This window comes from Mus musculus, chromosome 15 (assembly GCF_000001635.26).
Source record: "Mus musculus strain C57BL/6J chromosome 15, GRCm38.p6 C57BL/6J".
Taxonomy (NCBI): domain Eukaryota; kingdom Metazoa; phylum Chordata; class Mammalia; order Rodentia; family Muridae; genus Mus; species Mus musculus.
The window spans coordinates 82,432,744-82,441,541 of NC_000081.6; the positions used below are offsets into that span (position 1 = coordinate 82,432,744).

Sequence of the window (8,798 nt, forward strand, 5' to 3'; positions counted from 1 at the left end):
TCACATGAGGCTTTATTTGGGGAAGCCAGAGCTCTGGGGATGACTTGTATCCCACGCAGGGGTAGAGGAGTCGACCTCAAGGGGAAAGGGGTCCCTATTTTTATAGGTCTTCAGGGGGGAAAGGAGAAGGGGGAAGTAGGGAATTTCCAGAGCTAAACAATGTCTATTCTAAAATGATTTCTCAAGAAATGGGTATGGGAGGGGTACAAGGAAAGCGTCTGGTGCAGGTGCAGTAACTCCAGATTGGCCCCGGCTGTGGTTTCTGGAGAGATTTTCCGACTCTTCCCCAGCAACCAATATCACAAACACCTGGCAATGGGCTTCATCAGTGGGCACACACATGAGTTCAAGGAACGGTCAAAACATTGGCAGACACACGGGTTCAAGGAACGGCCAGAGCATTGTGCACCTCTTTTTCTAAATCAGTGAAGCTAGTTCTGCTAACAATGAAATCTATTTTGCCAATTTCAGGGCTTCTGTGACCTTTTACATTCTGTCAGGGTCTTTCAGTACCTATCATGCTCAGGCAAGCATGCTCAGCACCTGGGAGAGACTGAACATCACTGGCCCCTCCCAACTCTTGGCCAAACAAACAAACAAAACAAACAAACAAACAAACAAACAAACCAACCCAGGATTGTGGCTGGAGGCAGAGGAGAAATGTCAACCTTGGCACTCTTTTAAATGGTGTCAGGCTCCAGGCTTGGGGCTTCCTGATCCTAGGTGTAGTAGTGAGTGTTATTCATTGGTCTCTAGGAATCCTGGGTAGCAGTGGGCAGTCATGGAGCTGTTGACTGGGACTGAACTGTGGCCAGTAGCCATAATCACAGTCATCTTCATATTACTTGTGGACCTGATGCACTACCACCAGCTCTGGACTTCTCACTACCACCAGGCCCTGTGCTATGGCCTGTGCTGGGTAACCTCCTGCAGATGGACCTACATAACATGCCACACAGCATGTACAAGGTGAGTGACTTAGTGGTGGATGGTAACTGAGGTTATGGTATCTGTAACAACACATAGTGGCGGTCAAGCCACATATCAGACAGGGATCTGGGCCACAACAGGGACAGTCTTAGCAATTTTTGATGACATTCCCTGGGACTTTCTAGAGCAAAAGATTTGGTGCTCAAAGTCTAGGAGGTGAAGCAGGATGTGACAACAGGGTTTGCTATGGGCTGGCTCTGTTAGAGTCCCTCAACCCTTGGGAGAAATCAGGGTCCCGGTATTCAGGTGGGCAAGGAGTGAGCGAGTGACAGATATGAACAAAAGGGAGTGCTGGATCTGAATGTAATTTCTCAAATTAAGCATCAGACTTATATTACAGAAGAAAACTAGAAAGTTAGGTAATACATTAAGGTCATCCGATGCATAATGAGTCTTTTCACAAAACAGAAAAATTCGTAAATAAAAGCTAACAGGAACCAGGCAGTGTTTACAACTTGGATAAAAATTAGTGTTTACAACTGGAATAAAAATCAGCCTTTCCTAAGGTCAGCTTATTTTTAGAAGCCAGGGGCAAGGGCTTCATGCCCTTGCCATAGTTCCAATTCTATTCTACTGTATAATCCATCTTCTCCCTAGGTCATTGTAAATTCCTGAATATGGGAGTGACGCAGCTGTTATTCTAAGTATTTACTCTAGTTCCTTCTTAGACCACAACCCACCTTCTTCCTAGGCCATTGTAAATTTCTGCATATGGGAGTGACTTAGTTGTTATTTTAAGTATTTGTAGGGAACCTCCATTTATTTATCAGAGGAGCCCACCAACTTTCTTCTAATATGTAATGTAGTCTGCTATACACAACTGTAATGAGAATTCCAAGCTTATTTTGTAGAACTTGCTCTGAGATTTCTACTCTAATCTAGTAAACTTCAATGCCTGATTTGGTTCACTATCTTTCTTTCAACACTGGAAGCATTTTGTCTGAATAAGTAACATTCTTACGAAATCAAAGTCCAAGGTTGGCTCAAACGATTGCCTAGAATATTGGAACACTGGTGGAGGCCAGGAAGCAATGTTCAATCTAACTTAGCTATTTGTTGAATCATTCCTTTGAGGCACTTATAATAAAACAATAATGAAAGAAAGCATGCAAAACCCTTCATCAGACTATCACAATGACATATCTGGACCATATCTGTGTTATGCGATGCCAAAGACTCCAGGAGACCAGTTTCTGTGAAACTTTTTGCCTCAGGACGGCAGCCAAGCTTTTGGACTTGTCATGCAGACTCCACTGGAGTGGGTGTGGCAAGAGTTCAGGCACGTACGACCAAAGAGCAGACAAAGAAGTCTCAAGTACCTTATGATGCTATCAAAGACAAGGTCTTACCATGTTGCAAAGTCTTGTGCATCATTCAGTCCTGAATTCAGAGAGGAGCTTGGATGCCTGAATCTCTATTTGCTGTGTCCTATCTGGCAGCACTGCCCATGTCAAGGAACCAGAATTTTTTCATGTGTGATGAAATGCTAAGGGGCCCTGGGACAGTTTTCTGGCTCTTGCAAGGCCACAGCTGGGATGTCACATCTACTGTGATTCCTTTGATGAACTTAACACATAAGATGCCACCGTAATAGGCATTATCAGGCTGGGGATTTAGCTTGTTAAGAACATTTTCCCAGGATATATGAGAACAACACTAAGCAAGACACACACACACACACACACACACACACACACACACACACACACACACACACACCTGCACAAACATACATGGGGATGCACAAGAGGAGCCAGAGAAATGGTCAGAGGGTAAGGGAGCTTGCCCGGCAAGCATAGTGTTTGAGTTTTATTTCTCAACCCATGTAGTAAGGTGAGAACTGACTCTGTATGCTTCTCCTGGTTCTGAACATCCTTGTTGTGGCCATAGCTCTCCTCACATCATGTATACACAAACACACATTGGAATAATAGTAAATATTACTACAAATCTTATTTATTCAACTCGTTAAAGGAAGCAGGAAGGTCTAGCATATTCTATGGCTGTTACATGTTCTGAACACATTCCCAATTCTCCTGTGCATCCCAGGGTGGGCTGACAAAGTCTTCCCTGGGTGATCGACATTTCTTACAATGGTGGATAAGCTGGTGACTGAGCCCAAGAGGACCTAAGACCCTGACCAGCCACCTTGTGACTTGATTGATGCCTTTCTGGCTGAGATGGGATTTGGTGTCCATTTTGCTGTGAATAACCCAGTGACAATGAAGTCATCAGGAGAATATTATGGTACACTCCAGTCTCTACACTGAGTCTGCTTGTCCTGCTCTGTCCTAGGCAAAGGGGAACCCTTCGAGTAACTTTAATGATGCAAATCTACGTCTGGTTGTCTTTAATCTGTTTGGTGCTGGGATTGTGACCAGTTCAATCACTCTGACCTGGGTCCTGCTCCTTATGGTCCTGCATCCGGATGTGCAGAGCAAGCCTGACTGGGGCTGGAATGAAAAGAGGAGGTGGGTAGAGTCACACTCCTTAAGATTACTTGGGACACTTGTGGCTCCCAGCAATGGTTTAACCCAGACTCCTGTAAGGACGATGGCCGTAGTTCTTCCATGGACTTAGCCTTTAAGAGAGAGGTAGTGGACAGATAAGAGAAACATCCTAGGGCACCTTAACTGAAGTCATGCTGCCCTCCAGAAAGACTACATCAGGAAACAGATGAGGTCATAGGGCATGTGTGGTGGCCAGAGAGGCAGAGCCAGACCTCATGCCGTATACCAATGCTGTCATACATGAGGTTCAGCACTATACAGGCATTATCCCGATACCTTTGCCACACAGGACTTCTAGTGATATTGAAATGCAGGACTTCCTTATCACTAAGGTATGCCTGACACCTGCCAAATTCTATTCAGTATTGCCAGGTAGCTAGTGGCATGAGCTGCCCAGTTAAGGAGGACTGAAATTTAAACAACCCAATTCTTAGCTCCACAGCACCAACTTCCCCTATGTAAGTATGGGAATAGAAAGAAGAGCAAGAACTGTATACTAGGAATCCCACCTAAAAAGGCAAGCAAGGTAAAATATGGCAGGCGTGGATGTAACAGCCACTACCTACAAATACAGGTGACAATGAATGTATATCTGTCACTTATCACATATCCCTGTATTAATGAGAACAGCAAAGCTCCTAGGGCTGAGTTTACATCATAGCATTCAGGGTGTGAATTAGATCATGGTGACATAAAGTGAGTTTGTCCAGGCAGATTCAGGACTGTGACACGAACTGAGAATGCAGGTCATGAGAACAGGGTGTGGGAGCATAAGTAGATAAATGCTTGGATATAGGGAACGTCTTTATGTTTAACAGATTGCTGGCAGTATATATGAAGATCCCTTAAAATAATTTTACTGAGTGCACCATTAAGTGACCATTTGGAGCCATTATCTAGTGCTTACTGAATATAGACCTTTTTGTAGAGGTGTACTAGTCTTGATGTCCTCAAATCTGGTGTTAACTTCAGATATTTGAGATTTTCTAGGAGACATCCCAGTGGGGTGCCTGGCTGTAGCTGTCCCACAGCTACTGAGAACTGGGTACCTGAAAGGGAGGCTGGGGATGAAAAAAGGTTGGGTGAGAGAAGGATGAAGCCAAGACAAAAGTTTCTGATCAAGGCTCAAAGTTTCATTTTCAGCTCTGGGTTTGTATAGGGAAAGTGCACAGCTGGATTATGTTGTTTCAGCTGGATTAGGCTGCAAATCAGGATCAGCAGGCAGTCTACCCCTGTCGGACATTTACTCCACCTGGGTCATTAAGATCCAACTTTTGCAAATACTTAAGGTCTATTTAGCCTTCTCAAGGCTGGGAGAAGGGTATATCTGGTGATACATTTAAAGACAATCTTGCACCCATTGGATCATGGGGATATTACTGAACTATTTCAACCAGGGTCCAGAAAAGAGTTCAGTACCAGGTTACAAGTGTACAGCCAGGCTAGTTCAGGTCATCACGTTAATATCCAGGAGCTCTGCGAAGTCCCGGACTCACCATAAAGAAGTCCAACCTAGATCTAGGAATTGTTGAATGGCTATAAGACCCTGAGTGGTTATGAACCATTTTCAAGAAGGGAAGTCATCCAAGGGTCTAAATCTTATCTTGTATGTCAGCTAGGAGGCAGGTCATAAAGACCGGGGCATTGAAATGTGTGTATTCTAGGGTAGCAGGAAAGAGGGAACTGTATGGTTGGTGTGGGTCCGTCTGACCGTGTAACTCAGATGGCATATTGCGGTTCCACACTGTGGACCACAACTGGTGGCAGCAGCTCCTATGGCAGAAGTCTATGAGTCCTACAGTGGCCAGTGGGTGGCAGTGGTTCTGCAGTGAGACCTCAGTTGGTGGGGCTGGGGCACAGAGTGGCCCTTTTCCACTCCCTCCTGTCAGGTCAGGGTGAGCTCACTATGGGCGGGACAGTGCTGTGCTGTGGACCTACAGGTCCCCATAGCACCACACTGCAGGCCCCGTGGTGGCAGCTGAGGCAGTGGTACCACATTGCAGGCATGTGGAGGTGGCTGATGCTGTGGGTCAGGCAGCCTGTCAGTCAGGTCAGCTCTGCTGCTTGGCAGTGGCAGACATGGCAGCTGCAGTAGAGGCAATGGTGTGTTTACTTTGAACAGGCACTGGGACATCTTACTAACAGCTGGAAGCTACAGCCCAGTGCTTCTGACTGTTGGAGTCCACAGAGGGGAGGGGAAAGGAGGCCCGGAAATAGGGTGTTACATATCCCAGCAAAGAGCACACTATTCTTGTGGCATGCAGCTCTGCTAGCACTCACTTTATAAGTCCCAGTCAGAGAGTGACAGAGAGAGGCTGGGGGAAGAAAGGATGTCCATCTTGTGCGTGGGAGAGTGGCCTCTCAGACAAGGTAAAAGCTGTTTTTTCTTGCATCTGCAGCGGGACATCTAAAAGCAACTATGATAGTGGACAATCAAGCAGAGCCCAGTGGCAGCTTTGGTGAAGGAAGCAGGTGGTCAAGTGCGTGGGAAAGCATGTCTCACAAACAGAGCCCATGGCAGGACACAAGGCATGGAAAAAGACACATTTTCCCCCAGGGGAACCTTAAGCAAATGCAAGAGAGAGAAGGGCAGTAGACAGAGTCCCTGGCAGGTCAGGGTCAGACCCATTTTTCAGATGGCAAACTGGCTGAACGAGCCACAGCGGGAGCCAGCAAATGGGGGATTGGGGAGGGGAGAGTCTACATATGCTACGGGTCACTACTAAGAAATTGTCAGTTTACTGGCTATGTAGAGATATTGGTTTCTGTTTACTGTGAAGTAGACCAAGTCATCTCCATAAGTAGAAGACTGACCCATGACTGAGATACATGGGGCTGGGGGTTAATGCTGGGAAACAGTGCTCCTGAGCCACAGAGAGTTGTTTATTCAGGCCCCCAAAACTTTGAACTTGCCTTGGAGACCTCAAGATGTTCAAGATGACAAAGCCATGGGCTATCTGCTGAGAAAGGTTGTTAACAGGTAATGGAAGCAGTACAGGACAAAGAAATTTGTTGAGGTAAACAAAGATAAAAAGGAGTTGAAGATCTGAAGACTGCATTGACACTACACATGGAGATGCAGAATTTGGAGTTTACCCAGTCGGTTTCCTGTATTGCTTTGGGGATCACAGTTAAGTGAATAGTGGGAACCTAAGTAGTGGCCTTGAACTTTGGAATTCTAATATTGTTGAGACTGCTATAAACTATGGGACCTTTGAAGTTGGACTAAATACAATTAGCATTGTGCTATGTTTAGGTATGGCCTCCATAGGCTCATATATTTGAAGAAGCCTATGAGGAACAGGGAGTGGAATGTTATGGTTTGTATATGGTTGGTCCAGGGAGTGGGACGATTAGAAGGTGTAGTTTTGGATTAGGGTTGTCACTGTGGGTGTGGGAATTAAGACCCTCATCATAGCTAACTGAAAGCCAATATTCTGTTAACAGTCTTCAGATGAAGATGTACCACTCTCAGCTCTGCCTGCACCATGCTTTCCCAGACACAGCCATGCTCGTGTCTTGATGAAAATGGACTAAACCTCTAAACTTGTAAGCCAACCCCAATTAAATGTGTTTCTTTATAAGATCTGCCTTGGTCATGATGTCTGTGCACAGCAGTAAAACCCTAACTAAGGCACATGTCCACTCCATTCATCCCCATAGGAAAGGCCACAGCATGTTTTTGTTCTTCAGTTCTATCAGCCATCTTAGAAGGGTCTTGGAGCTTGGTATCATGGAAAAGGGGGACCACTCCTGTACTTTTTTTGTCTGTCTGTCTGTCTTTGTACATTTGTGAACCATGGAACTGTGGCCATAGATGGCCAATGACCCTTCGGGGAGGAGCCTCCTTTGCCTTCTTTATATATTCTCAAAGGGGAACTCCTGGGTGATAGCATCCTTAGTAGATTTGTTGAGTAATTCCTCCACAGTTGTCCTCAGTTCTGGGTGACACTCTCTGAAGAATGCACAAAGCTCTGCAAGCTCTGCCCCCTGGAATCTTGTGTTTCTAGGGCTGTTTTGATTGAACCACAAAGTGTGTCTTTGACCTCATTGTCCTAATGATAAGTGACAGTGGCATTGTTTATATGCTTGTTGGCTGCTTGTCTATTCACTTTGCACAGATGTGTGTGCAAGCCTTTGGCTCATGCTTGCTATAGATATCTGATATACAATTTTATTTCTGACACTTAATGTCTTCTCAGACCTCTGGATTACCATTATTCCTTCATCCCATGGTTTGTTTCTTTTCCTCCCTTTTAATAGTGACCTTGCTAAAGAGCATTTGCACATATATATTTAGGTGTATGTGGGTGTGTGTACCACATGTTTATTCCGGGGTAACAGAGAGTTGGTTGAACCATAAGGAGTTAAGACACTCCTACTGTGTGGCACCAAAAGTTCAAACTCAGACTATTGGGCTGTGAGGCAGATATTTACCCACAAAGCCATCTCATCAACCAGGCAATGACCTGTGACATGGGTCGTTTTATACTATTACAAAAACCCAGTTTGGCTTTAGTTCTTTGATGCTTGTGTTATGTTCTTTCTGACCATAAGTCTATTTGGATCTGAAAACAGTTTTACAAACCCCAGCTTCTTCTTCAGTTTGGAGGTAGAAATGGAGGTTGGCCAGTGTCATGATCGTGCTCAGCAGTCCCCTTTGTGTGCATTTTAGGAATACACAAAATACTCCTCCAGGAATCATATATGAGGTTTATTCTCAATACTTTACATTTTATTTCATACCAAGTGAATTATCTGAAGCAATTATCCTGTGGCTTCAGATTTCTTCGGTAATGAACCATGGCAATGGACCACAGTCCTGCAGTGGCCTTGCACCATGAGGGGTACAGTAACCATCCAGGGATGAAAGGGTAACCAACACTCTCCAACCTCTGCCATCCTTTGCCCAAACGAAGCTTTCCCAAGTCTTCCCTCAAGAGTCACAATTGTCCTAATGAGTCACATCCCACTTCTGAGAGTGATTAGGAAAAGAAAAAGACCTAAAGATGGCTCTGAGACTCACTGCTGGTCACCATTCCAGTGAAATGAGACCGTTCAAAGGCAAGAAAGGGAAACAGTGCACAGGAGAGATGTGCTCAGCTTCCATCTGTCCTCTTGCAGGGAGTCCAAAAGACATCAATTATCTCTACACATGACTGCAGAGAATTGCAATCCTGGGAGACCCCCTGCCCCTGATACCCAGAACTCAGCATCCTGTTGTGGACTTGCCACACCTGTGCTGCTGACATGAATATCCAGGCCCCAGTACACCTGAACTCACATGACTCTGACAGA

General features: G+C 45.2%; 1 pseudogene; it reads left to right on the forward strand.

Annotated features, from left to right (window-relative positions):
• The first annotated feature begins 781 nt into the window (after nt 1-781).
• Nucleotides 782-5,911, forward strand: Gm46501 (annotated as a pseudogene).
• Nucleotides 5,912-8,798: the final 2,887 nt, after the last annotated feature.